A 26,148-nucleotide genomic window follows, 5' to 3' on the forward strand; every position below is an offset into this window, starting at 1 on the left:
GAGGTGACTCTACTAAAGGCAGATACGGGGTCTAGAATTGGAGAGGAACTTCATTAAGAAGGTCTCATTTTGGCCTTCAGTCCAAGCAGTCTTCCACAATGCCTCTGTACTAAGGGACCCTAGTTATCAGGTGCTGATTTGCGAAGCTATCCATTGATCTCCATTTAGCTTTACTTACTGATCTCTACCAGATAGAACCCAGAAGGCAGGAGAGATGAGTTATCAACACTCTTTACATTCAACAATCTCATTTGATAATCTTAACAACCTTATGAGACAGAGTGGGGATTACTTTTCTCATTTTGCATGTGACGAAGTAGGTAGAGATTGAAGTTAAGTGGAATAATGAAATGCCAGCAGCACAGACATGGGTTCACACCCTTGTTCTGCCACCGATGAGTGAGCCAACATGGGAATAAGTTCCTTAATTTGCTGAGCCTCAGTCTTTTCTTCTGTAAAATTGAGATTGCATCATCTCTTTTATAAGTTGTGAGAACTAGACGTTGTACATAGAGAGCACTAGGCACAATGTCTAATGCAAAGCAGTGAATATTTGACCTGAGTTGGAGTGGAGATATAAAGCCAAAGCAGAAAATTAAAGGATCCAGGACGGTTGAGACAAAGAAGTAACTGAATGAGCCAGTGGGAGGTCATCTGGAGGAGCTCCAAAATAGAGTGCAGATATGTAGGATGGCCTCGTGGGGTTACCAGCATTACCTAATGTGGGAGTCTTGCTTTCATTTATGGAAGCTAAAACAAGATAGACATTTTGAGTCTTAGACCAACAGCCTCCAACCCAACCCTTTTGGCACCAGGGACTGGTTTCATGAAAGATCGTTTCCCCATGGACCAGAGCAGGGAAGGGGTATGGTTTTGGGATGATTCAAATACATTACATTTATTATGTACTTTATTTCTATTAGTATTACATTGTAATAAATAATGAAATAATTATACAACTCATCATAATGTAGAATCAGTGGGAGCCCTGAGCTTGTTTTTCTGTAACTAGATGGTCCCTTCTGGGGGTGATGGGAGATAGTGACAGATCATTGGACATTATATTCTCATCAGGAGCACACAACCTAGATTCCTCACACGTGTAGTTCACAGTAGGGTTCATGGTCCTACAAGAATTTAATGCTGTTGCTGATCTGACAGGAGGCGGAACTCAGGTGGTAATTTGAGTGATGGGGAGTGGCTGTAAATAAAGATGAAGCTTTGCTCACTCACCTGCCACTCACCTTCTGCTGTGTAGACTAGTTCCCAGCCCAATCTGTGGCCTGGGGTATTGGGGGTCCCTGTCTTAGACTATGTTAAGTTCACTGAGCAGAAGCTTATTTCTCAGAAAATATTCTTTTTTTTTTTTGGAAGGAGGTAATTTTTTTAAATTTGCTGAGCCTCAGTTTTTCCCTGAGTTGGGTGGGTAAACTGTGATACAGTATGCTCCAGGAGTGGAGGGAGCAGACTTTTTTTTTCTCTAGCTCTTTGGGAGGCCAAGGCAACATAATCTCCTCAGGCCAGGAGTTCAAGACCAGTCTGGGCAACATAATGAGATTTCATTTCTACAAATTTTTTTTTTAAAAGAAAATATTTTGTTGTATAAACTGAAACACTGAGCACTTGGAGATACATGATCAATCTTACAGATTACCGTGAATTATAGCATGATGTATTCAGCTGTAACTTTTATCTCTTAGGAAGATGGTGGAGACAACTGGATTGTCCCTGCATTTTTTTTCATTGGCCATATAAAGTCGTGCTTTGCATTTGAGATTTTCCAGGTTGTTGGTGGTAACAATATTTCTTGAAAGCATGCTATTTAGAATTATTTCTTCTTTCCTAGGGACATTGGTGGGTGCATGTGGGAGGAAAAATGGCAAAATAAAGGACAAGCTCTGGTGCATACACAGTCCCTCTACAAATGCATCTGAGCCATAACTGAGCAGTCATGATACTCTCCATTAATTTAATGAAATTAATTTTTTCATACACCACTTTCAATGCTACAAAGTACTTTACAGTGAAACACAAAAGGAGATAATGAGATAATGTTTTATGGAACCATGCAGCAGCGAGTTTCCTACCATTAGCAAGACAGAAGAATATATTAAAAACGGTGTGGTTAAAAGAAAACTCTGAAATAGCAACCAGAGAAGAAAGTGAAAAGCGGGATGTGGCTCACAAAGCTCTTTGTCCTTTACCTTAAAAATGACTCATTTTATTACTGGGATTCAGAGTGAGCTTAGGGCAAGTGAGCCTAGGAGCTGAGCATTTGCCCTTTCTAAAGAATTAGTTCAAGGAAAATGTATTCATTGCTTTTGGTTGCTCATTCATAGCATAGTTGGGCATAGTGGAAAGACTATGATATTTGGAGTCAACTAAATCTGAGTTCCAATCCAGTTCTGCCATTCACTGGCCAGTGTGTGACTCAGTTTCTTCATCTATGAAATGAGTGTAAGAACTTGTCTCAACAACAAATGCTACTCTCCCCTCCACTTTTGTTAGTAACAAAGGCTTTGAGGTTAGTCTGTCACATCATTTGGATCTTTCTTGCTGCAGCTGTGCGCGTGTGAGTGTGTGCATGTGTTGGGGAAGGCTGTAGGAGTGGGAGGGTCTGCCGGATGGTACAGGTTGCCTAGTCAATACCCATGGTTTCTTTTGCCATGCTGGCAGAGCTCCAGTTTTGTCCTGCCCTCTCCTAAATTAGACAAATTTGAATTGGTCTAAGCCTATAATGGTCCCGTTTTCTTGACAATTATTCATTTAAGGGTGGACATCAGGACTCAATTCTGGTCATCATGACATAAGGGGAATTCTGTTAGGGAACTTTTGGGGAAGTTTTTTGCTCTTTAAAAGAGATGCATTCAAAAGGAGCAACGTTTTTTGTGTGCTAGATGTTATCATATCCATACAGGATGCATGACACTGCACCAGTCATTAAGGGACCAGGAGTGAAATTAGCTCCAAAAGAAACATGCTATAGAAGAGATCAGGGATCTTGGTGATGGTCTTGTCTGCTAAACTAGCCAACTCTGTAGTGGCCTCCCTTTAGACATCTGTTATGGGAGCTAACACATCCATTTATCATTTTAGCAATGGTTATTTGGGCTCTCTTTTATTTGTAGCTTAAGGCATCCTATCTGATAGAAGAGGCTGTCAGCTGGGAATCTAGAATTTGACCCCAAGTTCAATTACTCTTTAAGTTTAGAGGAAGGTTCTTGTGTTTCTTTCACTGGTGCAACTTTATTTGAAGTGAAATTAAAAAATAGTTTCCCATGTCTGCCTGTCCTAAGTCAGCCTCCAGGGAAACATTTGGAAACCAGAACCTTTCCTGTTCCTGTATAGCGACAGATATCTGACTGGGTCTGGTGGAATCATGAGCTCGTTCAACCTGGACAAGAGAAGGGGAAGCTACAGATAATTTATGTAGCCCCATTTCATGTCAAAAGCACTTCACATGTATTTTGATCCACACAATAAGAGTTTAAAAGGACATAGAATTGTGTTATCCTCACTTAAAGATAGAAAAATTGAGAGTAAGAAAGGTTAAACAGTTTGCTGAGATGTCTGCTATTTAGTGGTAGAGTCAGTATAAAAATACTAGAATCCAGGCATTATTTCCTAGATGAAGAGAGGAAACTCCAGCAAAGTTAAGGGACATATATAAGCAAATTAATTGCTGAGGCTGGTCTAGAATCCAGGTTTCTTGATGCCTTATCCTGAATTTCTTAAATTACCTACCCTACCCAAGGTTCTCTGATGGCAGCAATGAGTAGATGGATGGACATTTGCCTGTTGAATTCATTCATTCATTCACTATATATTTATCATGCATCTACTGTATACCCAGCACTGTGCTAGGCGTTGAGCATATGGTACAGAACAGAAGGAGTTGGTCCCTGGTGCTCCCCTGGTTGGGGCTGCACCTCTGGCTGGGTCATGGATGGGACTGAGATGGCAAATGGGGTGGCCAGGAAAGGCAAAGGCTTGCTTTGTAGGGGACGCAGAGAAGAGCAAGACTTGGCAGGAAAACTCAATCTCTGGGGCATAGGGACTGAAAGAAATTTGCCTGTGGGTGAGGATGAGGCCTCAGGACCTCAGGACATGCTGTCTGAGAGCTAGCAAGTTTCAGGGTAGAGTGTGCACCCAGGGCCGAGCTTTTCAAAAAAGTCTGGCTCCAGAGGGTAGTCTTCTTGGTGGGTCTCTTTTATCCAGACACTTCCAGAAAGCATTTAGATGTGGCCCTGTTGTTTATATAGTCCTGTATCTCCGTTTGTGGGAAGTTTCTGGAAGACACAACTGCTTTTCTCCTGTCTTCTTTGTAAATGTCCTTTGGCAATGTTACACAAGCCTAGACACCTCCCACAGTAAGCCCACAGGAAAACTGAGAAAGAAGCAGTGGTGTGCTGGTGAATGTTTAACAACAGGCTCTGTTGAGGGGAGGGGAATTCTGGATTTGTTGCATTTTCTATTTTCTGTGGTATGAATACTCCCACCATGACTGATTTCAAGCCACCAATGTAATATCAGCCAATTTCCAACATTTCCAAAAATTGAACAGTAGGCTCTAGGGAGCCAGTATGAGGTGGCTGCAGCACATCTTGGCTCTAGCACATTCCCAGAGAGAGGCACACTGGACCATTCATGCAATTGTTAGCTCCCTAGCATATCTGGAAGGGACAATTTGAGGACCATAGGTGATTTCTGAAGGTGGGGCTGATATCTGCATGGACACTTTGCCCTGACCCTCGCATTCCTTTCCTCTACCTTTGAAATATCGGCTGATTTCTGGCTATCTCCACTTTTCCAACCCTCCTCCTTTGTAGTTTTTTTCTTTTATCTCTGATATATATATGTGTGTGTGTATATATATATACACACACACACATATTTTCATATATATTTATACATATACAGATATACATATATTTTCATATATATACATACATGTGTGTGTATACACATACACACACACACACACACACACACACACACACACACACACACACACACATATATATATGAAAGACCTGGAACAAAAATCTTGCTTTCTGTTTAAACAGGAAATATTTTTGAGGCTTGTTATTGATTTTTCTGTTATTCCCATACTGTATTAAGTTAGAAAGAAGAGGTTGCTTTTATTTTTCTTTTCTGTAAGAGAAAATAAACATCCTATGGGCTTGTCCTTATATCAGAAACTGGTACCTTCTGAAGTGCATTTGGAAGTGCAGTGTCAGGTGGCAGGGTCTCGGGGCTGCCTGACGAGAGTCTCCTATTTCCAACAGACTCTAATTTTCGAAGCTGCTCTTTTCCTTAATATGATTTAGAATTTTATTTGTTCAGCCTGTAAAGTAGAGCTGAGAATATCACAGACTCAAGATATGAATTCTATTAATGAAACAGCATTTAGAAACGAGGGCATTGGTGGCTTGGCTATTACATCGTCAGAAGATAAATCATAATGTTTTGAGGACCCTGTCCGAATAGAAGCTTATTTTAAATAGCAAATTTCATATGACTAAAGAGTACAATTATTGTTTGCTATCTTCAGTGGACAGTTACAGGGCAGATTTTGAAAAATGAACGTTTCTTAGAAGCGATTAACTGGGAGTCCCTTCTGGAGATAGAAGGAGGCAAGGAAAAAATAATGAAATGAAATAAAAAGGGAGTTGAAAATTAAAAAGCAAGTTAATTTGTCACCTCCAAGATGAGAGATGATTACCCGGGCTGAACTACTGAGGGCTTAAGGCCATGCCTTGCAGACGAGGGTCTGTTATTTTTGTCCTGTCTTAAATAGAAAAGAAGCATTCATTGGAAATCAGAAAGCCAAGGGTTAGAAGTTGCCTCCTCACTTCACTGATACAGGAAGTCTTCGCTAACAACTATACTTAATTAAAAGATGATAGCAAAGAGCATCTTAGGAAAAAGGCAAGAGCAAGCCACTTTTTAGAATGAATATGAAAGAGGGAGAGATCGTATAGCAAGAAGAGGCAGGCAGAGAAATATTTTTGGAACGAAGAGTCTCTGGATGTGGCAGAGGGGCTACAGCTCTGAAGTCAGACACACCTGTGTGTGAATCTTGTCCCTGTCACATCTTAACTGTGTGACTGTGAGCATGTTTCCTAACCTCTCTGAGCTTCAATTTTCCCATCTGAACAATGGGATCAGTGCACTTAGGGTCGTTGAGAGAATTAAATAGAAAGTAATGAAATGTACAGCACATATTCAATAAAATGTCATTCCTGCTCAGGGGTTTGACCAATTGCTCTGAGCCAAAATACAGTTACAGTTATGTTACATGTGTTGAACAGCCCCATTTTTATTGTGTTTTCTGCTACAGTCTGATGGGATTCTAGGGGCCAAGGCTGATGGGATTTAGGCAGGTGAGTGAGTGTCGGAGGCCATCCCAACCCTTCCAGATCCCCAGTGTAGAGAGACTCACAGGTACCAGAAATCCTGCCTAGGGACAGCTTTTGGGAGTGAGAATGTGGTTCAGGTTCACCATGAATCCTTGGCTGATAACTGCCCTTGTCATGAGCTAGTCCCAATCTGTAAACAAGTGGTGGGGGAGGGAAAAAGTAATACACTTTATATTTTTGGTGAAGTTATATTGTGTTATTTTTTTCTATAAATGCAGTGCTGACTCATTTCATGAAAAAAAAATTGGCAAACACAAGCAAACCCAAAGAAAATATAAGATACTCATAATTCTACCCACATTAAGATATTAGTGTGTGATTCTTAAATTTTGTATTCTTATTGAATGAGTTTATTCCCTTAAGAATGAGTTCCATATCTTATTATACACCTACATTTGTTTCAATATACACATCATACTTTCAGTTAAATTACTGAATGTTCTCTCCTCCTAGGTACTTGAGGACAATTGACTCTGTGGGCGACTCTGTGGGTAATTCTGTGGCTTCCTGCGCCAGTAGATAAACTGGTGTGTCCCAGTTCGGGGCATATTTTTCAAGTCCATTTTCTCATTTTCCGTGCATATGCTACAGCACTTACAGCTGTTTGCTCTGGATAGCTAAAAACATGGATATGCAAAATTTTAATATTTTGTCTGTGTTTGCTTATATCTTTGAAATGAACATATATTGGTTTTATAACAAAATATTCCATATATAAAACTTTACAGAAAATATATTGAAATCTGCTTGCAAATTGTGTAGTCTATACTTGAAATATGGTAAAGGCCATAAATATATATGTATACACACATATATATGTGTATATGTATGTATACAAACATATATATAATCTCTACATAGCTATATATATAGCTATATAATCTCTACATAGCTATATATATGTGTATATATGTATACACACATAGCTATATATATATGTGTATACATATATATACATATATATATAGCTATGTAGAGAATATATAGCTATATATTTATATATGTTTTAAAATCTCTACATAGTTATATATGTATATGTGTATAGTTTTTATGGCAGTATGTCATGAATATATTTTTTATTTCGAATACTTTTTACCCCATAATTTTGTTTATTGCACCATATTTTGTTACATAACTATAATATAACTAGCCCTATATTGTTGGGTATTTGTGTTTTTCCTGATTGTTTAGTATTAGAAATGAGGTTCTGTTGAATATTCTTCTACATATCCTTAATTATTTGACATGTTGTATTTTTTCTCGATATATGTAGATGAATGCAGACATGTTGTATTTTATTTATTTATTTTTGAGATGGGATCTTGCTGTGTCACCTAGGCTGGAGTGCAGTAGTGCAATCTTGGCTCACTGCAACCTCTGCCTCCTGGGTTTGAGTGATTCTCCCACCTCAGCCTCCCAAGAAGCTGGGACTACAGGTACCCACCACCATGCCTGGCTCATTTTTTTTTTGTATTTCTAGAGAGACAGGGATTCACCGTATTGGCCAGGCTGGTCTCAAACTCCTCCTGGCCTCAGGTGATCTGCCTGCCTCAGCCTCCCAGAGTGTTGGGATTACAGGTGTGAGCCACCACACCTGGCCTGGACATGTTGTATTTTAAAAGTCAGTTAGTAATCTTATATTAATGTTAACATGTTGCATTCCAAGTTTCAGTGTTATAAGCAGCGATTAGGTTCCCAGGCTAGGCCACAACAGTTAATTTAATACACATTGCAGCTAAACTAGGATTTTGATACTGTTATATTGTAGTGGATTCATTTGTATCCTCCCTCATCCCCCAAATGTATTCAAGTCCTAAATTCCAGTACCTATGAATGTGACTCTATTTGCAGAAATAATCAAACCAACATGAGGTCATACTGGATGAGGACAGGCTCTAGATTCAGTGACTGTTGTCTTCATAAGAGACTTGGACACAGAGGGAAGAAGATCACATGAGGACGGAGGCAGAGGTCGGCATTATGCTTCCACAAGCCAAGGAATTCCAGGACCCATCAGAAGTTGGAAAAGGCAAGAAAGGATTGATTCTCTTCTAGCACTTTTGATGGAGTGTGGCCATGCTGACACCTCATTTTCAGAATTTGGGCCTCCAGAATGGTCAGTGAACAAGTTTCTGTTTTTCTAACCTCCCCAGTTTGTGGCATTTTGTTCTGGCAGCCCCAGGAAACTAGCATATATACCTGATCACCTTTCTGAACATATTTCTCCATAGAATGAATGTTGTAAAGGGAGTTTATGTTCCAGATTCAGCCCACAAAAAAATACCTAGTGCCTAACATAGTTGAAACATAACACTATCAAAATGAACATCGTTATGCAGTCTCTCATGGAAAGTCCAACCTGTATACTGGCAGGAGAGATTCTGCCTTCCTTGGTCCCACACAGATAGATGTGGATACAGTTACCTATTCTGCCAGGAGATGGCGCCTTTGGCAGTGGGTCTTACAAAGTGAAATGGGCATCGTTAATTCAGCCCACATTTAATGACCACCTCTTGTGCTGGTAGACAGTGGTGGACCATACCAAGTCCATCCTGCATGGGATGAACAGCTCAGTGGAGGATAAGAAAAATAGGAATTTGGGGAGGATGGTAAATGTGAACTGCATAGAATCCTATTGGGACTGGTGAAGAGGGCTGGGGAAGAGATTCTAGGTTTGGATAGTAGGGGAAAGGGAGAGGAATTGAAAGCCATTTCTTTTAGGTGAAGAAAATCTAGGAAGTTTACATGTCGTTGTCATAGCTTGAGGGATTGCCTTATGTACATTTAGGAGAGAAGTTTTTCCAAGGGGTCGCTTGCAAATGCCTCTGAGATTCTAGCCACTTATGTATGATTTTTGGTGCCAGCTCCACCTTATTTCTTATTCATACCAGGCAAAGAAAAGAGATTTGTGACTTAAATTTGATTACCATACATTTGTAGGATCGGTAGGATTGTGACCTTGAATCAGTTTAATTGGCCTAATCCATAGGAGCTGAGTAATTGAATGCCAGCAAAAATAAGTCCCAAACTAACGGCAGTGGCTTGCCTTCTGGTAGAAAGGGTGTTTTAATGTGGGAAATTGATGTTTTAGAGTTATCAGTTAATTTCTTTTGCGCCCCACATGTTAATAGTCAGAGGAAACAATTTTATACCTAACTGAAAAAGATAAAACAAGATGTTGGTTCTGTGGCAAATTACTTGAAACAAGAAAATCTGGGAGAGTAGTCCAACAGCAGTGACTTTAACATTTCCATTTAACAATGAGGCAGTTGTGTATCTACCTAATATCTTGGAGGGTACAATATTGATTTCCAAGGCCAAGGTAAGGATATATGATATAGACAATTATGAGGCAACATTGAAAATGGGCTTAAACCTTTCCTGAGAATTGTTCACAGTTGCTGAATTCACCTGAAATATTAGGTTTCTCAAAATTGATGGCTTCCAAGCCTGACTTAATTATTTTAATTATAAAGTTACTTACATATATGAAAACATAAAACTTTGAATAAACCCTTTAGTATCTCCTAGACCACTATAAACCCCATCACATTTACACATTAAACAATTGGTCTTAACTTGAATTTTTTTAGGTTGTAGCTTTACTTGCATATGATATGTTGGACAATATTTAGCTGAAAGTACATTATTACTCTTCATATGAATGTAGTTCTGTTGGATTCTCCATGCCATTGCTATAGCATCCCTTTGTTTCCTTCATATCATATCACAAGCATTTCATTTACTTATTAGTCTTTGTTCTCTTTCAATTTTGAAGTTAACATTTGAATCGTATTTTGCGGTGCCTATATGCATTTTATTATGGCCATGCATCACTTAACAATGGGGATACTTTCTGAGAGATGCATGGTTCGGTGATTTCATCGTTGTGGGAACACAGTTGAGTGTACTTACACAAATCTAGATGGGATAGCCTACTACACGCCTAGGTTATATGGTCTAATTGCTCCTAGGCTACACACATTGTACAATATTACTGTACTGAACACTGTAGGCAACTGCAAACACAATAGCAAGCATCTGTGTATCTAAACATATCTAAACATCGAAAGGGTACAATAAAAATACAGTGTAAAAGGTAAAAAAAAAAACACACAAATAGTACACCTGTTTGGCACTTATCATGAAAGGAGCTTGCAGGGTTGGAAGTTGCTCTGGGTGAATCAATGAGTGAGTGATGAGTGTGAAGGCCTAGGACGTCACTGTACACTTCTGTGGATTTGATAAACACTGTGCACTTAGGCTACACTAAATTTATTTAAAAAATTGTGCTATGACATCTGTGATGTCATTCGGTGTAGGAATATTTCAGCTTCAGTGTAATCCTGTGGGACCACCAACGTACATGTAACCTGTCGTTGACTGAAATGTCCTCATGTGGCACGTGATTGTATTTGTATTTTGCATTGCTTGCATGTAACTGAGAAGTAATTTTCAAACTCAAATCAAAACCTGCAAATTCCATAAAGTTGTATGTAAAATGTCTCATCAAAAGTTTGGGACATTTCAGGTTCTTGGTGAACGGTTTTGTTGTGGTGGTAATATAGGAAATCAAGCCTTCTAAAGGTTTCTAACCCTTCACAGATGCTAGTGACTTTAGCTAGATGCAGCTTGGTTTAGAGAGCTCCTTTCCTAGCATAGCATGATAGTACAAGCAGGGCACAAGACAGGCAAAGCTGGAAGGTGGACGCGTAGTTGAGCTAGAAAGGAAGGATACCACAGCATGCAATTAGTGTGCTTCTGCCCTCAGAGATATGACTCGTGCTGTGACCTTGACTTTGACTCTGTCATTGCAACTCACTGTCCAGTGTGATTTAACTATAAGGGACAGAAAGGTTTCTAGGTCAAATATGAGATGGCCTGGGACTACATCCTGGCTCTGCTGCTCACAGCTGAGTGACCTTGGACACAGTTGTGGAAACACAGGTTAGACTGCTGGGAACCAAAGGTTCCAAATACAGTGGCTCATACAAGGTAGATATTATAATTATCCTTTGAATAACAGTCTAGATGAGGAGTCCAGGGCTGATATGGGAGCTTGACAACATGAGAGAACAGCCTTCTTTCATCTTGTTCTGTCAACCCTGACTTTATCTGCATCTTCAGACACTGGCCACCGTGTTTGCATTTCAGCCACAGGTAGAGGAAAAGATGAGGAAAAGGAAGTCACACCATCAGTCATGCCATTATCTAGAATTTACGTGGTTATGAATGTTGCAAAGCATCCCTTGCCACATTTCTAGAGAAGAAGAAAGGAAACCTATCTGGGTATGTGTGTTACATAGGTACACATGTGCCATGGTGGTTTGCTGCATGGTGGGGGCATGGGAGGGCATCTGGAAGTCTCTGCCCCAGCTTCCTCAGTCTAGGTTTCCTCATTTTTTAAAGGATAAGGCTGGTCTACTTCACAGGGTGGTGGGCGTCAGTATTAAATTGAAGTTTCCATTCAGAGCTTTTGGTGTGCCACCTGACACTGAGCAAGTAAGAGGCACTTTTGCCCGCAGGTGTGGGCAATTCTATCAGTCAGTGCAATGTCACTCATGGCTGCGGCTTCCCATCACATCAGATGACGTGGAGTACCCTAGACAGTCAAACTCTGATGGCAGTAACCATGATGATTGGCAGTGATGCCACTCTGCGGACATGCTGTGCAGAATGCTTTCTTTTTGACCTCAAGTTTCTGCAGGCAGCATGGCAAAGTGGTTAAAGCATGTCTTCTAGAACCAGACTGCCTGTATTGGACACCTGTCCCTGTCCCTTAGAGCTGTGCCATTTGAACCAAGTTACTTTATCTCTCTATCCCTAAGTTTTCTCATTTTTAAGATGAAGAAAACAGCATCTGTCTGATAGAAAAATTCAATGACCTCTTTATCTGTGAAGTGCTTATAACAGCACAGAGCACATGGAAATTGCTGTATGCATCAGTATATATTAAGTAAGTACAATTATTATAGATATGCCGTTTAGTCCTAACATCAGAAACCTTATCATCTACTGGATCCATCAAAAAAAGAGGTTGAGTCTTTACTTGCTTCCTAGAATGGAAGCTCCATTAGGGAGAGAATTTTTCTTTCTCTCTGCTGGATCCCAGGGCCTGGAACAATACCTGGCCCTTTGTAAGCACCTGATGGAGAACTGGATTCTGGAGGTTTGGTGTTCCTAAGGGAAATAATGTGTCAAAACTGACCTGACATCTTATTTTCTGTTTGTGTCATCTGCTGCTAAAGATTAGTATGCCAACGGAAGTCATTATCTTCAGGGAAAGTCCTGGATATCAACCCTCAGGTATGGAGCCATGGAAAGAAGAAATACTGAAGCTGGGGTTGCAAAATTTGCTTTTAAGAACTGGTCTTATCTTCAAGAATCTAGAACTAGAAATACCATTTGACCCAGCAATCCCATTACTGGTATATTTACTCAAAGGATTATAAAACATTCAATTATAAAGACACATGCACAAGTATGTTTACTGAGGCACTGTTTACAATAGCAAAGACTTGGAACCAACCCAAATGCCCATCAATGATAGACTAGATAAAGAAAATGTGGCACATATATACCATGGAATACTATGCAGCCATAAAAAGGATGAGTTCATGTCCTTTGCAGGGACATGGATGAAGCTGGAAACCATCATTCTTAGCAAACTGATACAAGAACAGAAAACCAAACACTGCATGTTCTCACTCATAAGTGGGTGTTGAACAATTAGAACACATGGACACAGGGAGGGGAACATCACACACTGGAGTCTGTCGGTGGGTGAAGAGGCTCAGGGAGGGACAGCAGGGAGCGAGGGGATTGGGGAGTGATACCATTAGGAGAAATACCTAATGTAGATGATGGGGGGGTGGATGCAGCAAACCACCATGGCACATGTGTACCTATGTAACAAACCTGCAAGATCTGCACACGCACCCCAGAACTTAAAGTATATAAAAAGAAAAACCAAAACTGGTCCTGCCCCTAGCTATCTGCAGGACTTCAGGGGATGGGGGATATTAATGCCTTTGTTTCCTCATCTGTAAAATGGGAATTACATTTACATGATGGGGCATTTTAAGAAATAAGTGTGTCAATTTGTTATAAATATAGGGTGTGTCTTATGTTCCTGGCACAGTGAATACAATGTATCTATCTGTCCTGAGGAGGCCTTGCTAAAAGTGGAGCGCATCCTCATGAGGGGAAATCCGATCCATAACATGAAGAAACTGGGCCCGTATGAGGCTGTCCTTGAGTGCAGAGGAAGGCCCTGAGTTGGGCATTTTACAAGGGGACATCCAATAATCTGTAACTTGTGTCTGAAGACAGGAAGGCTGCTTTATGTGATGTGAAATTATTTTGATCTTTAGGTGCAGCATTTGCTTTCAATTGAAATGTTTTTTTCTAACACAGGAAGATTCTGTGCGCTATTCCAAGAAGCCTGCAGACCCTTTTTGCAGCGATGATAATGCGATTTGCTGCATACATCAGAGGGTGAGGGAGCTGTGTGCTTCTTGTGCGGAAGGCAGATTTGATTTCAAACTCTAGAGGCAAATAAAGGAAACCTGGGAAACAAATATGAAAAATCTGAGCAAATGTGGAAATGAAAAAAGGGGGATGGGAAGGAATAAAAGAACACTGAGAGTAAACAAGAGGGCTTGCTTTGGCAACCTTGCTTTCTACTTCTAATGAGCTTGGACCAGACCTTCACTGAATATTGTTTCAGTGAGATTTGCCTCACCCTGGGGACACAAAGTCAGAAGCTTTCCTTGATAACACACAGAATAAAGAAACTTCGTGCATTACAAATGGGAGAGGAACAACAGAGACTTTGATGTCTTTAAAATCAATTCAGCAAAGATTGTTTCAGGTGGAGGTTATGAGCAAGGAGGAATAAGGACGTGGCAAAACTGTTTTTCTGCAGACGAGGAGACTTAGGCACAAAAGACTGTTTTGCAAGGCGTGATTGGCGTTCTATCATCTGACCAAATGGTCTGGGGTCAGGGTCATCTCCAAGACAGGGGCCCTGTCCCCGTGGCTGTTACTCCCTACAAAAGGCTATTTGGGCTCACCATTTGCTTACAGTGATTCTCTGTTTACCAAGGGTCTACAGGCCAATCTGTCCATTTAATCTATGCTAAGCAGGGGGTGACTCTTTCATGCAGATGACCTCTGACCTTACAATCCAAATATTACAGTAGTGGCGCTGTGGAACTCTTATGGTGGCAATTCTTATGATGTCATTCCCAGCTTGGTTGAGAGGTATTGTGGTAACCAGGCAGGCTCATAGTGGGAGAATTGGAGCATATTTTGGTGACAGCATAGCTTTGTGCCATCTCTAAAACTGTACTACATAGGCAGCTGATAACTTCATCCATCAGCAGAATAAGCATTATGTTAAAAACAAAACCATTGACAACCATGATGAAAAATGAAGACACTGCACAAAAACAATGATCTGAGATGAAAAATAAAGCTCCCTATATCTGGGCAACAGGGGATTGGGACGTTAGTGTCAGCTGAAGGAGTAGAATCTGTTCAGTTTTACCGAAGTGGATATGACTTCCCGGGATTATGTGAGGAACAGACTTTCATTTGTTCATTCATTCATTCATTCATGCAATAGGCAATTACTGAGTACTTTGTAGGTGCCAAGAACTATGCTAGGGCCTAGGAATTCAAAGATGTATCTTGGAAATTGTCCCTGCTTTTAAAAACTCTAGCTAGAGGGGAGACAGACATGCAAGTAAACATTTGCCATAAAATAATTGGTCTAATGGTGTTTGTGCAACAGAAAAGAAGTCTTCTTGGGAAAACGAGACAGGAGTTTGAACAAAGCCTCCTGGAGAAAGTGTTTTCTGCTTTCTCTCTGGAATGAGCATAATTATGTCATCCTAAGAAATTGATAGTAGCATGTACACATATGCACATGCATATGCTCTCTCTCTCTCTCTCTCACACACACACACACACACACACACACACTTTTAATTCTACCTGCAAATGCCAGAAGGCTGCAGGTAACAGCAGTCTTGGCTCTGGAATTCTCTTAATGCTGGTCACAAAGACCTAGGCACTTAAGCAATGGTTCAAGCAATGATAAGAAACAGTCACCTAGATGGGAAGGATTTATTCATTCTAAGAAAAACAACAAAGACACATTTCTTCCCTGCAGAAAGTTTGGAAGATGGAATAGACAAGATGAAAAGGATTCAAGGCAGTGGAAACAGATAAAATATTTAATAAGCTTATAAAGAAAAGGAGTGGAAAGATCATTGTTTGGGAAGTAAGTGGAGATTTTAAATGGCAGTTTTATTGCTTATTCTCTTCCAGCCTCTGCATCTGATCTCAGCAGTGAACTCTGTGTTTATTCTAGTATGGCCCATGAGGCTCAGTTTTCTGTTTGCAATCACCTGAGCCCTGGTCTCAACCTTTGTAACTGAATTATTTGTACCCAGAGGACAAATTGAGTCAGAGGAAGCTACTTCTGCAATTACATGGGAAGAGGATGTGACAGCCTGCTGCTACTTTGAGGAGACGGCCCTGGGGGCAGATGCAGGTGGCAGCATGGGAGGCAGCGGGCTGCAAGAATGCAGAGCCCTGGCTGCTCTCCCTACCTCCTTTTCCCAGAGGGGAAATATACCCACCAGGCAAAATAGGAGGCATTGGAGATAAAACAGGCTCAGGGCATCTCTGTCCATCATGGTTGTCTATCGAACCTTCCATTGGAGTACATTTTGGAAGATACCTTCCCTGTAGGGCTGTTGTGAGCATTACTGAGTTAAGGTGAAAAAGGACTTCAGATGGGACCTGCCTGGACAGTGAAAAGTGCAATGTAAGTGTGGGCTATGGAGGAGGTTGAGGAATTTCACATATAAATGAAGAAGACAAAAACCTTAAGAACTTTCAAAGTGTATATATTTAAAATATAAAACTGGCTGGGCTCAGTGGCTTACGTCTAAAATCCCAACACTTTGGAAAGCTGAGATGGGAGGATCACTTGAGCCGAGGTGTTCAAGACTAACCTGGATCACACAGTGAGATCCTGTCTCTGCAAAAGTTTTAAAAAATTAGCCGAGTGTGGTGGCATGTACTTGCAGACCTAGCTACTGCAAGAAGCTGAGGTGGGAAGATCACTTAACCCCCAGGAGGTTGAGGTTGCAGTGAGCCAAGACTGTGCCACTGCACTCCAGCCTGGATGACAAATATATCTATACATATTTTTATATATTTATATAAACATATGTTTTTATATAATTATATAAACATACATATGTTTTTATATATTTTATATATATAAAAACATATATATAAACACATATATGTTTATGTTTATATGTAAATATATGTTTATATAAATATATAAAAAATATATAAATATATATGCTTATCCATCTATATAAAACAGATATATCTATATCTGAGTCCTAAAAAGACATGTGTGTGTGTGTGCGCGTGTGCATGTGCGTACACACACTTGCATGCACATGTACTGTAAATGTTTGCTAAAAAGGAATTTAATGCTTCCTTTATGTGAGAGCTTTCTTAATAATAAGTAGTTGTAATCACAAGAGGAGTGCATTCGCCCGCCTGGAGGCTAAGAAATTTTGATTTTCAGTTCTGTAAACACTGAGGTCATGGTCTTAGACTGCTAAAGCTGAGATGACTCTCAAGTGTTCCTACCGACCCCCTGCTTTTATAGATGAGAAAACACACTCAGAAAACAAGTCTTGCCCAAGACCACATGGCCAGGAAGACGCAGAGACAGATTATAGATTCTATGAGCTTAGGGGAATTGGGAAGGATAATTGGTAAGAGGACTGTGAGTTCCCTTCAAGCCCTCCTGACCAATAGGCATTGGATATTGATCCTTGAGGGCCAGGACAAGGGCCAGCCAAGCACATGGCGGCTCTGAATGTAGGGGATAAAGATGGCTTTGAGCTTGAGAAGAAGATATGGAAATGTTCCCCTGGCTTCCTCTTTTATCATTGTCTTGCCTTTGTCCTGGATGCCATCTCTGCTGAAGAGGTAACAAGCGCTTGGGCAGGTGCCATTGGTCAGAGTGATGTACCTTCAGTAGCTCTGGCTGTCCCGTGATTCAGTTAGAAACAGGCTACTGGACTGACCTGGGTGGATGTTGTTGTTGTTGTTGTTGTGTGTGTGTGTGTGTGTGTGAGACAGAGAGTCCCTGGAAAGTTTCAGATGGGCTTAGAAGAGCAATTTTGAAACCATGGGAATTGTTCTCATTATTCCATTTTTTGTTACTACTTTCTATTGGCCTGATTCAACCTTGGTGCAAAGTTAAAGAAAAAGAAAAAAAAGAATGAAGTCAAAATAAAAAATAAAAAAAAAACCTGTACTCTTAAAATAAACTTTTGTAGAGTGTCCCAAAAGTCTTAATTCCTGCTTAAAATGGCACTGACTTTTGAGGCACTCGGTAAGTGAAAAGATGAAGAGCCTTCAGTCCGTAGATTTGAGGTGGTGAGTGGGTGATCTGAGCAAATCAGACAGGCTTGAGTCTGCTCCCCAGGGGGGGCAAGCCACACATATCAGGCCTGAGACCCCGGAGAGGAGAATTTGTGGGCAGTGGCCTTTGTAAGATGGGAAGCATTTGGCAGATGACTATGCAGTCAAGTTATTAGACTCAGAGATGCTTAACTCACCTGGACATGTTTGTGGGATTTGGTAGGAAATAGAAAAGAGACGATAGGTACTGGCAAAGGAACAGGGATAGAGAGGGCATAAGGAAGTGAGGCTGGGAATTCACAGACAGTAGGGGTTGGTGCTATTTGGCTTATGCTTAGGAAGTGAGGTTCAAGCCAAGTTCAATGGAATCGTTGAGGGGTAAGGAGCTGTGATTGATATCTGGGTTACATAAATAATTCAAGTTCTAGCTGTCTAGGGATCCAAGTCCTGAGGACTTATGGGGTCATCTTTTCCTTTAATATTTAAAAACAAATAAAAAACTGCTTGTACTCCCTATCTCACATACAGCGGATGTCCCGTTCCAATCTTAATCTTCTCATGAATGCCTGGAGGCTGACAGTCTATTTCCTGCCTCTCTCTCCAGTTAACTGCTGTCACTGAGTAATTCTTGATCTTTGCCTATGTTCGCCTTCTTTGGCTGTTCTTTCCATTTTCTCATGTTTACCCAAATGTGCCACTAACCCTTTAAAAACTTTCCCCTGCCGGGCGCGGTGGCTCACGCCTGTAATCCCAGCACTTTGGGAGGCCGAGGCGGGTGGATCACGAGGTCAAGAGATCGAGACCATCCTGGTCAACACGGTGAAACCCCGTCTCTACTAAAATTACAAAAAATTAGCTGGGCATGGTGGCACGTGCCTGTAATCCCAGCTACTCAGGAGGCTGAGGCAGGAGAATTGCCTGAACCCAGGAGGTGGAGGTTGTGGTGAGCCAAGATCGCACCATTGCACTCCAGCCTGGGTAACAAGAGTGAAACTCCGTCTCAAAAAAAAAAAAAAAAAAAAAAAAAAAAACTTTCCCCTATAGCAACCCAAGTCAAGACAGCTGATGGAGTAGACTTTTACTGAGGAGGAGTTTCAACACATTTCTGATAGACAACTGGAATCATATGTGAGACTATCCTGGTCTATAAATTTCCCTTGACCTTTTCCCACTGTCAGGAACATCTCACTGGCTGTCATCTCTTCTCAGATGCTGGCCTCCCTGCATTTTACTGGGGGTGTCTTCCTTTTATGTGGACCAATTTATGTCTGTCAATTTCTACCTGATCCTGGACATTCCACTCCCATCTTATTTATCTTGGCATATTAAATACATTTGTTTTATTCCACTAATCTTTTTACTTTTTGGCTTTTTTGTCTCCTCCATCTTCAATATCATGCCCAGAACCCATCTTTTCAAAACCAGAATTGCTATCCAATAGGGTTTTCTAAATAACAGACTGTGTTTTCTCTGGAAATTTTGCTCTCAGATTTTAAGATAACGTGTAGCCACCCCTACTTCTTAAGGATGTATTAAAATCAGACCCTGGGCTAGTGCTTTTTATGCATCATTTAATTTCATCCTCAGAAAAGTCCTGTGAAGTGGGGTCGTCACCCTGGTTTACTGAGGACAGTGAGTCAGGAATGCAAGGATGCTCCAGTCATATAAGCTGGTGGGTGGCAGAAGAAGTCGCCATCAAGACAGTCTTTGGACTCTGGAGCCTGAGCTGTTTCCGTGATTCATCTTACCTTTGAGGAAGGGATCATTACAGAGATAAACTTGTGGGTACTTTCCTTCCCTGATGGCCAGCTACACTTTCCCACTCACTACTGAGGCAACTCTGGCTCTTCCTTTCCCCTCCCTTCCTGCTTTTCTCTAAGGGAAATGAGTCCTGAGTGGACTGGCAGCATCTGCATTGCTGAAGCAGACTCTTTGGGGATGAGCCCAGGGTCCAGCAATCTGTCCTTTAATAAGCTCTCCAAGTGAATCTTATGCACCAAATATAGAGGGGATGAAGCTGGAGGCAGAATGACCAGTTGGGAGGCTGACGTGTTTGAAAAGAAAAAAGAAAGAGGAAAAAAGAAAAGGAGATAGCAGTGAGTCTAGGATAGACATTTAAGATATTTGAGGTTTGGGACTGATAAAACTTGGAATTGAATAGATGTGGAGAAGCTTAGAGGAGAAGTTGATCTCAGGTATTAGGCTTAGATGGTTTTATTAACCAAGATCAGAAAGAAAGGAGCACAGATTTGAGAGGGAAGTTCTTATGACAGTAAGGAGCCCAGTGAGTTTGAAGAACTTGTGGGGATAGTATGGGGAAGAAGTCCAGAAGGGTTCTTAATACAGGGGTCTTGAAATCAGAAGAGTCTTGACCACATTGAGTTGCAACATTCAGCTAATACTCACCGTGATGGTAAGTCAACTTTGCAAAATGTCAGCTTGGGTAAGCTCACCTAAGTTTCCCAGAATTCCCTTTTTTGTATGTTTCTGGTTAGGGTGGGTCATAAGAGAAAGTCATGGTGGGTGGGAGGGCAGCAGGAGCCATTTTGAGCTTCACAGGCTTTGCAACTGATCTGCCGACGTATCCCATCTGCATGAAGCAGCAGTGGCCTTGCAACTGCTCCACTTTCCCTTGACAGACTCCTCCTTTAGCTTCTCTAACTCCTAGCTCAGTTATGTATGTTTAGCTCTATGACAAAAGACTACAGCTTCTGCAGGGTCCCACACTATCAAAGTGAGAAGCTACAAGAACTGACAAAGGTTTTGGTTTATCCTTGCAGGCTGAGTTCCATCCTCTTGCTTCTGAGTTCCAGCCTGATCTGAATCTCTTTCACTTTACATCAATCTTCCTCTACCAACTGTCTGCCCCAGGGACTTCAAGTTTCTGCATCAGATACAAAAAGAACAGCCCTACAGGGATGTACCTATGTATTGCCTAGTGTTTCTCCTTGAACTAGTTCCATTGACTAATGCATTCACCAAAAGAAAGAGCAAAAGGGAGAATAACAGGTAGGACCTGGGTGGAATCTACTATTCGATACAATGAACAGCTGCCCTGGAGTGAGCATGTGATGGGAGGCAGGGGTCTGTGATTCCTGAAAAATCTCAGTTCTTAAGTGCCTTTCATGAAGTGAGCATTTTGCTTAGCTGAGTACACAATAGAAATTCAAGGATGATTTTGGTAATGTTCATAAATTTTGCCTTGGTCTCTAATTTGGTACCTAACTCCTGCATGAGATGTGAGTCTACTACAGATTAGGGATTCGTTGGTGAATGGTGGGGAGAACAAGTAAGTAACATTCCTCGGGGAGAACCTGAAAAATGAAAAGGAAAGAGAGCCTGGGGAGGTAACTTAAATGAACTCAAATTAAATATGGCAACCAAAATATTTGGTCATATAGTCTTTGCAAAAGATTTCTTTTTATATTTCTATTTATGTGAAAGGCATACAGTGCTATATTTAGGATTCATTTAATCAAGAGTCGTTATCGAAAAGTATAAAACAAGAATCAGGATTGGCCTAAAGGAGTCAGGGCTCAATCATGAGTTGCTGGTAGAGAACAAAGGGTATTTTTGACTCTTGGTTTTGAGTACTCACTCTGCCGTGTTCTTGCTTCTGCTGCACATACACATTACTTTAGGGGAAAAGTGGCAATTTCAAACCCTGACAATATTTACTCATTTCTTGTTTGCCCTGGGGTGTCCGAACTCACCATTACAGTGATTCAGCTGCTTAAAAGAGGAGGGAGATTCTGGTTCCACAGCTTTGCTTTCCACTCAAATTAAATGAAAATGCAGATTTTTTTCCTCTAGCACTTTATGTAGTGATAGCATTGTTGGGGGACTTGGAACCACTCGTGGAAAAGAGGGTGCCTTGTGTAGCTTTGCCAGCCTCCCTGACCATCCACTTAGATAAGGTTTTGTTTTGAAATATAATGAGGCTTAGTTTTGTTTCAAGGATGAGAGAACTCTTTGTTTCCTCTCATCTCTGGCCAGCTTCTATAGAGCAAATCGTTGACCTGATGTTTCTGATTAACCTAGATATTGGTTTCTGTTTGAAAGTAAAAGCTTGGCCTGAGTTCACAGAGGACTACGACTTCTTGGTTTCAGCTTTGCCTGCTGAGTTCATTTTCCCTTCAAAGTGCTTTGAATGGAGGGCAGTCATGGTTCCCGGGGAGGTTGGGAAGGGTGAAGTTGTAGACTTTGACAGGTCTCAGATTCCAGAAACGTGTGTTATAGTCTCTGTCAAAAGAACTTCCCCTTCAATCTCAGCTGTGCCAGGTTCTGCTACTTTCTTTCCTGGTAGCAACTCAGTGCATTGCTGGCTGAGGAGCTGGTTCTTTCCATGGCAGTTTTATTCATAGTCAGACATTTGCCACTTTCTAGTAATCCCAGAAGCTTTTCCTTGTACTAACTTCCCATTCAGTCATTAGTGGGAAATCAGCTCTGCTGTCCTAAACATGAAACATGGAATGTGTTAGAGAACACTGCTTTAAGGCTTCAAGTGTTTCTATCTTCAAAATAGTGATGGGGACTTACATTAACTAGATGCTTAACAGGGAAAGATGTTGTGCTTAGCATTTCTCTTTTTGTTTGTTTTGTTTTGTTTTCTCGCTCTGTCACCCAGGCTAGAATGCAGTGGTGTGATCTTGGTGCACTACAACCTCCGCCTCTGGGTTTAAGCGATTCTCTTGCTTCAGCCTCTGGAGTAGATAGGATTACAGGTGCACACCACCACAGCCAGCTAACTTTTGTATTTTTAGTAGAGATGGGGTTTCACCATGTTAGCCAGGCTGATCTCGAACTCCAGACCTCAGGTGATCTGGCTGCCTCAACCTTTCAAAGTGTTGGGATTACAGGCGTGAGCCACTGTACCTGGCCTTATGCTAAGCATTTCCAAGTCATCAATTAATTTTATTCCTCAAAACAGTCCTATGGAGTAGATAATTATGATTCCAGTTTATGTGATAAAACCGAGTATAGGCAACATTTCCAAGGTTGTAGAACTTGTAAGTACTAGAGCTAGAATTCAGTCCTGCCAGACACCAAATCCATACCCTTAGCTTCCTCTCTTACCTCTTGCTTTATTTGGGAGGTCCTCATTTCCCCACTGCCCAACTGTTAGCAGCATATTTGTTAAAAACAAAGCCCTAGCTGGGCACAGAAGGTCATACCTGTAATCCCAGCACTTTGGGAGATTGAGGTGGGCAGATCACTTGATGTGACTTAAGTAGGAAAAAACTTAAGGTCAGGAGTTTGAGACCAGCCTGGCCATCATGGTGAAACCCCGTCTCAACTAAAAATACAAAAATTAGCCAGGCGTGGTGGCGGGCACCTGTAATTCCAGCTATTCGGGAGGCTGAGGCATGAGAATCGCTTGAACCCAAGAGGCAGAGGTTGCAGTGACCCAAGATTGCACCATTGCATTCCAGCCTGGATGACAGAGAGAGACTCTGTCTCAAAAACAAAATAAAAAACACAGCCCTGGATTTTATTTCAACTCATCTAACATGACTTTTCTTGAGTATTTTGTTTTGAGGCTAAAAAACATGAACATGAGCGTCTCAATTAAAGTGCCCTTGAAAAGATTTATTGGCAGATTGCTTTCATCTTGACCATAACGAATCACAGAAAAGGGAAAACAAGACAAGGAGTGGCCTGAAGTACTCTTTGAAACACTACATTTGGTGAAACTGGCACCAACTAGCTTTTAAGAATGCACTCCGTTCTTGCAAGACAGCCTGGGGTCTAAGTAAAAAAGAACTTGCAATACAATAAAGGAGATGCCTCTAAAAGATTCATACCATGCAGAAGGGTGGGGAAATTGACTGATGAAAAGCCCACATTTCTATAGTCGAGTCTCTACATGGAGTTGTCTGATGTGCAACCCAAGTTGGTATCACATTCAAAGACGTCCTCTCTTCTCCACTCCCTCCCCTCCACTCATTTCCTCTCTCCCTGCTTCTCTCCCTCCCTTCCTCCCTCCTTCTTCCCGCCCCCCCATTTCAAATATTTATCGAGCTCATGCTACATGCTAATTGCTAGGTGCTGAGGATTCAACAGTGAACACAATTCCTGCCACTGGGTGCCTATATGCAAGTTGGAGAGATAATCAACAAATAAATCAATACATTTATACATAATAATAGTTTAAGTCATAATAAGCACTGTGGTGAAAATATAAGGCAAGGTAAGTGGCTAGAAAGTAACGGCACATGCCCTTTTGGACATGACAGGCCGGGAAGACCTCTCTGATGAGGGCATATTTGAGCAGACACCTGAGAGAATTAGGAGATTGAGCCACAGGAATTTGTGAAGCAAGGGACTCCGCAAAAGGGAAACTGGGAATGCAAAGGCCCTGAAGCAAGAGCATTCTTGTCATTTTCAAACAACTGCAGAGAGACCAGTGCAGCCAGAGTGGGGTGAGCAATGGGAAGACGGGAGGAATCAAGACTGTAGACCAGGCCAGGGGTAAAATCAAGCCTTACAAGGGAAGGAGCCTGCTCTTTATTCTAAGTGTCATGGAAACCATGGAGGGTTTGAAAGCAATGGTGTGACATCATCTGACTTGCTTTTGAACAAGATCACTCTGACACAGTGAGGAGAGTGGACCAAAGTGGACTAAAGTTAAAGCAGGGAGACCAGAAAGGAGGTTACTGCAGTCATCTAAGCAAGAATAAGGGTGACTCAGGAGCTTGGCCACCACAGGGACTCTCCAGTGCTTTGGAGGTTGTATCGACCTACTCTATGTGTTAAACATTTTCCCTGGCTGGGCGCGGTGGTTCACGCCTGTAATCCCAGCACTTTGGGAGGCCGAGGTGGGTGGATCACGAGGTCAAGAGAATGAGACCATCCTGGCCAATATGGTGAAACCCTGTCTCTACTAAAAAAATGCAAAAATTAGCTGGGCGTGGTGGCACACACCTATAGTCCCAGCTACTCAGGAGGCTGAGGCAGGAGAATTGCTTGAACCCGGAAGGCGGAGATTGCAGTGAGCTGAGATTGCGCCACTGCACTCCAGCCTGGCGCCTTGCAACAGAACAAGACTCTGTCTCAAAAAAAAAAAAAAAACAAATCAAAAAAACCATGTTTCCTGTATTAGCTCCTCTTCACCTCTCAGTCAGGTCCATACTCTTGAAGGATAGCTGCCAGCAATTTCTCTGCTTCCTTTATACACATGCTGTCTCTTCCTACTAAGAACCTCTTTGCTCTCCTCTTGAATCTGGGATGCCTTTGTGACTTGCTTTGGCCACAAGAATGTGGCAGAAACAATACTCTGCCATTTCAGATCTGTTCTTTAAGAAGCCTGGCAGCTTGCATATTCTCTCTGGGGAAGCCAGGCCCCATGTAAAGATGCTCAGGCTGGACTCCTGAATGATGACACAGAAGTGGAGAGAGAGCAAGAGGCCACATGGGAAAGCACTGGCCAGGGTGGAGAAGCTTTCTTAGTGGTTCTTAGTGCTTGGTTCCCAAAGTGTTGGACCTTGTCCACATTTGCAATTTAGGGAAATCATCTATCAAGCAAGGTAGCATTCTAGAAGCCTGACAAATATCACTTTTTCATAATCAGCTCCTCTGTGAAGTAGATATTGTTCCTATGTTTTTCCTGAAGAGAGGTCTGAGGCCTGGAGAAGTAACTGTCCAAAGCCACATTGCTAGTAAGGATCAGTGACAGGATTTGAATCTGGGTCACTCTAACCTTAAAACCATCACCCTTAACCAAGAGTAAAATACACTCTGAACATGTAGGTTGTTTTTGAATCTGAAGGTTCTTTTCTGTGTTTTCCTGAGGTGGAACTTCTACTGACTATGGAATAGTGGACCTTGAAGCATGGCTCTTGGACCAGCGGCATCACCTGAAACTTGTTACCTGTGCAAATTTTCTGGCCCTGCCCCAGAGCTTCTGAATCAGAAACTCTGGTAGCAGAGTCCTCTCTCAGTAGAGGTTTCAGACAAACCCTCAGATGATTCTGATGCAGACTAAAATTTGAGAATCAATGCTGAAGAGATTTTCTCCTGGAAAGGATTTCTATCTGGAACAGGTTAGGTCTAGCGTGCGGGGAAGGAGTTGGAGAATGTGTTCTTAGTGACTCTGAAGTGCACTGTCAGCTCCTAAGGTGATTGAACCACCTGCCTTCAACTATCACGACAGGTCTGATCTCTCCTTTATTAATAGTTTCTATTTTTTCCTCATGTCTCAGCAACTTTTCCAAGCTGCTTTTGCTTTGGCTAGGCACTTTGGCTTCAAAGAACTGTT

General features: G+C 41.5%; 1 long non-coding RNA gene across 1 annotated transcript in view; it reads left to right on the forward strand.

Annotated features, from left to right (window-relative positions):
* The window catches only part of LOC135273935 (uncharacterized), a 70,532-nt gene extending 62,085 nt beyond the window's left edge, over positions 1-8,447 (forward strand). Inside the window, exon 3 of the long non-coding RNA XR_010341694.1 lies at positions 8,274-8,447. This is a non-coding gene — a long non-coding RNA (uncharacterized LOC135273935). The remainder of the gene's footprint in view (positions 1-8,273) is intronic.
* Positions 8,448-26,148: the final 17,701 nt, after the last annotated feature.

Source organism: Aotus nancymaae, unplaced genomic scaffold (genome assembly GCF_030222135.1).
Source record: "Aotus nancymaae isolate 86718 unplaced genomic scaffold, 86718_ANA_hifiasm-v0.15.2.pri h1tg000010l, whole genome shotgun sequence".
Lineage (NCBI taxonomy): Eukaryota > Metazoa > Chordata > Mammalia > Primates > Aotidae > Aotus > Aotus nancymaae.